Genomic DNA, 5,053 nt, shown 5'->3' with positions numbered 1-5,053 from the left:
TTTCTGTAGCTTAAAAATATTTTCTAGGGGATTTCCAGGCAGTCCAGTGGTTAGGTCTCCAGGCTACCACTTCCAGGAGCATAGGTTCAATCCTTGGTAGGGGGAATAAGATGTCACAAGCTGTGTGGTGTGGCAAAAAAAAAAAAAAAAAAAAAAAAAATCTAGGGTTTTGGTAGGGTTACTCCTTTAAAAATACTAGTTTTTATTTCTGCAAGTTTTAAAAAATTTATTTTGTGTTGGAGTATAGTTGATTAACAATGTTGTGTTAGTTTTAGATGTATAGCAGAGTGATTCAGCTATATATATATATGTATATATATACACACACATGTATCTATTCTTCAAATTCTTTTCTCATTTAGGTTATAACTCCATAAGTTTTTAATTGAATTGAAATTCATATGACATAAAATTAACCAATTTAAAGTAAAAAATTCAGTGGCTTTTAGTAGATTCCCACTGTTGAGTAAACAACACTTTTAAATAGTTCCCAAACATTTTAATCACCCTAAAAGGAAACCCCATCCTACTAAGCAGTTTTCCCTCCTTCCCCCATCCATAAATTTTTAACACAAAAAATTGATCTTTTATTATGCAACCTCAGATTTCCTGTCTGCTGTGTATTAAGGAAGCTTAAAATTTAAGACCAAGTTCAGGATCACGGAGAAGACTTCCCTGATTAAGGCCTTACTCCAGCATGCCTCTGCATACCCCCAGCTTGCTTCTTCATCCCCAGCCTCCCAAACTCAACTTGGATTCTGTTGATCTGTTAAACTGCTTTGTGATTTTCCTAAAGTATCTGTGACATTTTTCTCAAGCAGCTCCTCAATAATCTTGTAAACCCACTTTTTTCTCTTCTCCAGTCCACCCTCGGAGCATCCAGTCCTGGATTTACAGTCACATTCTCATTAAATTCTTGTTGATTGATTGTTATAAAATTTTCCGTATTAGACTCAGCAGGGTCCCTGGAGGCTGTCGGGAGCATGATTTAAATGAGAATTAAGAGGGAATTAAACATACAGTCTTTTACTTTCAGATAATATGAAACCATTAGCTGCCATATATAAGTGCCTATTTACTCTCCTGTCATACACATTGTTGGAGAAGGCAATGGCACCCCACTCCAGTACTCTTGCCTGGGAGATCCCATGGGCGGAGGAGCCTGGTAGGCTGCAGTCCATGGGGTCTCGAAGAGTCGGACACGACTGAGCGACTTCACTTTCACTTTTCACTTTCATGCACTGGAGAAGGAAATGGCAACCCACTCCAGTGTTCTTGCCTGGAGAATCCCAGGGACGGGGGAGCCTGGTGGGCTCCCATCTATGGGGTCGCACAGAGTCGGACACGACTGAAGTGACTTAGCAGCAGCAGCATACACATTGTCTCGTTTAATCCTTACAACAATCTGCAGTGGGGGTTTACTGATGATACATATCCACAGAGGTAAATAACTTCCCTAAAGTCCCTGGACTGAATGTCAGATTCAAGCTTGGATGTCGGGTTCCCCTGACTATCTAGCACTTTCTAGCATGCTGTGTTGTCCCGGGATCAACCCTCCTTCGGGGGAATGGCTACCCATCCTAGTTCACTTCCACCGTTACAGTCAAGGTTGCTTAGAGGAAACATGTAAGCACGCCTCCTGAGGTATATGATTAGGACAGCCAAGGAGTACCAAAGAAACGCCCCTTTCCTCATACAGGACTTTACTTCATGCCCTGGCTAAGCTATCAGGGATCAGTGGTGTCACCCTTGCTTCATAATATTCTGTGTCCCGAATGGAGTCCCATGTTGGCTGACCCGGCTGTTTTTTGTTTGCTTGCTTTGTTTTCTATTTATTTGGCTGTGCTGTGTCTTGGTTGTGGCATGGGGGACCTTGGTTACGGCATGTGGGATCTACTTCCCTCACCAGGGTTGGAACTCAGGCCCCTGCATTGGGACCACAGAGTCTTAGCCACTGTACCACCAGAAAGTCCCTGGCTCAGCTGTTTTAATTGTCTCCTTGGCTAGAGCTGGAGCTGCTATCTGCAGCTGAAGCCTCAACTGCAAGCCTGGGAGACATCATTAGCCTAAGGGGATGTTTGGAGTGCCATCTCTTCTCAATCTGCTCACCCAGCATCCTCTAGGAAAGGTGTGAAGCTCAGGGATGTCAGAGAGCACTATTTGGAGACATTAAGTGTAAACAAATCAGAAACATGAGGACTGGCTTCCCTCAGAAGAAATTCACATTTTAAAGTGGAAAGAAAAATAAATGGGACAACAATCAGCTGGGCTTGGAGTATCGCAAGGCAGGGTTATAGTACATCAGCAAATCCTAATCACACAGCCCCAGCCCCCCACCCCCACAGGTGCAGAAAGACAGCCCACCTCTGGGCTGGTATGGTCCTGGGTCTGTGTTCTCAGGAGACAGAGGCCCCAGAGGTGAAAGCAGGAGGCGTGTGTTCATGGTACAGCAACACCACTTAGCACCCCATGTGACCTTTGTAATCTGCAATACACCTGATCCTAGTACATTTCGTCTGTTAAACAAAGAGGAGGTTTATGATGATAGGATCTTTCTTACCTGATGAAGATCTTTATGACATTATGGTTACAGTTTAGTTCAGTTTAGTTGCTCAGTCGTGTCAGAGCTCAGTCGTGTCAGCTGCTCAGAGCTTAGTGGCTCAGCCGTGCCACCCCATGGACTGCAGCACGCCAGGCTTCCCTGTCCATCACCAAATCCTGGAGCTTGCTCAAACCCATGTCCATTGCATCGGTGATCTCATCCAACCATCTCATCCTCTGTCATCCCCTTCTCCTCCTGCCATCGGTCTTTCCCAGGATCAGGGTCGACTCCAGTGAGTCAGTTGCTCGAATCAGGTGGCCAAAGTATCAGAATTTCAGCTTCAGCATCAGTCCTTCCAACTGATTTCCTTTAGGATTGACTGGTTTGATCTTCTTGCAGTCCCAGGGACTCTCAAGAAACTTCTCCAACACTACAGTTCAAAAACATCAGTTCTTCAGCGCTCAGCTTTCTTTATAGTCCAACTCTCACATCCATACGTGGCTACTGGAAAAACCATAGCTTTGACTAGATGGATCTTTGTCAGCAAAGGTTACAATTTGCTGTAAATTATTAAGTCATTATTATTTAGCTGCATGATAAAGACTTTGGAGAGATAATGAGTAATGATAATGACCAAATTTGGTCAAATGCACTGACAATTTGAGGCTTCCCTGATGGTCCATTGGTTAAGACACCGATCACACTTCCATTGCAGAGAGCAGGGATTCAATCCCTAGTTATGGAAGCAACATGGCCAAAAAATAAGAAAAAATGTGCTGATAATTTGTAAAATGGCTATAAGATTTTTCCTTCATGGAGAATTTAGATAAACACTAATTTCAATAACTATTTTTATTAGATGACCCTTCATCATACTGGCCTCCTAGGTGACATACTCCATCCATAATAACAGGAACCCAATCCTGGGGGCTATGTATGAGTGTATTTGGTGGATGGGAGTATGTGTGTAGTATTGGGAGTAGTAATGAGCTAAAAGACCTTAATACTGGAAGGAAGATAAAAAATCATTAAGTCCAATTTTCTTATTTTCCAGGTCAGAAAAATGAAGCCCAGAGGGACAAAGTAATTTGCCTGAGGTCATACAGCAAATGGCTGAAGTAGGGTTCAGACTCAGCTTTTCATTCTTTTGACATACTTGTTATTGTTCAGTTGCTAATTTGCATCTGACTCTTCTTCAACCCCATGGACTATATAGCCTGCCAGACTCCTCTGACCCTAGGATTTCCCAGGCAAGAATACTGGGGTGGGTTGTCATTTCCTTCTGCAGGGAATCTTCCCACCCCAGGGATCAAACCTTCATCTCCTGCATTGGCAGGCGGATTCTTTACCACTGAGCCACGAGGGAAGCCCCACACACTTGTTGGCAGTTTCCCAAACTGCAAGATACAACCCATTAGTGAGTTGTAGAATCAGAGGTGTATTCAGCGCTAAAAAAGAATAGGTTCTACACACGTCCTCCTACCTGCTTCTTCCTCTCTTCCTTGCCATCCTATGTGTGGTTGAATTTGCTCCTCACCATGTCTTCTCACAAGACGTTCAGGATCAAGTGATTCCTGGCCAAGAAATAAAAGCAGAGTCATCGCTTTCCCCAATGAATTGGAATCAAAACTGGTAACAGAATCAGGTACAACTCCAAGGGAAAACATTGGAGAAGAACCAAGCTATGTCTCTAAGGAGCCTTGCACATGAGGTGGCACACATATTTATGCTGTGTCAACATCACTTGGGGCTTCCCAGGTAGCACTAGTGGTAAAGAATCTGCCTGCCTATGCAGGAGAGGTAAGAGATGTGGGTTTGATCCCTGGGTTGGGAAGATCCCCTGGAGGAGGACATGGGAACCCACTCTAGTATTCTTGCCTGGGAAATCCCATGGACAGAGGAGTCTGGTGGGCTACAGTCCATAGGGCTGCGAAGAGTCGGACACTACTGAGTGTCTGAGCATACACACAAGGTCACTTAGATCTTACCATATTACTCTGAGAACATCACTACTTTCTGAACAGCTGGACATGTTTTATTGGGAAAATGATTTTTCTCTTTGTGTTAGTATTTCTGCACTAGCACTTTGGCCCAGTAATAAATATGTGAGATCTTTTGTTGGGAAAAAAATAGAAGAGAATCAAATAGGAAAGATCAGAGTGCATAACCAATAGGAAGAGTAAGTACATATTGCCTTGAAAAACTTTTGATGCACTTATATATTTTTACTGTCTGAGCCACCAGGGAAGCCCAATGCACTTATATATTTTTATAAATATATGTTACCTGGGACATACATAAGATGTATTCCTTGCTGTGGGTTACAGCTTTTGTTTATCCATTTTATTTATTTTTTGCCTTGCCTTGCAGCATGTGGTATCTTAGTTCTCCAACCAGGGACTGAACCCACCGCCTGCAATGGAAGCATGGAGACTTAACCACTGGACTGTCAGGGAAGTCCAGGTTATGGTTTTCAAAAGTCTAAAAAACTGATACTCTAAAGGGACATGG

At 43.3% G+C, this 5,053-nt stretch overlaps 1 pseudogene; it reads left to right on the top strand.

Moving 5' to 3' along the window:
* The first annotated feature begins 4,080 nt into the window (after nt 1–4,080).
* On the top strand, nt 4,081–4,236 carry LOC138414750 (large ribosomal subunit protein eL39-like; annotated as a pseudogene).
* Nucleotides 4,237–5,053: the final 817 nt, after the last annotated feature.

Source organism: Ovis canadensis, chromosome 11, assembly GCF_042477335.2.
Source record: "Ovis canadensis isolate MfBH-ARS-UI-01 breed Bighorn chromosome 11, ARS-UI_OviCan_v2, whole genome shotgun sequence".
Lineage (NCBI taxonomy): Eukaryota > Metazoa > Chordata > Mammalia > Artiodactyla > Bovidae > Ovis > Ovis canadensis.
This window is presented reverse-complemented; position numbering and strand designations above follow the sequence as displayed.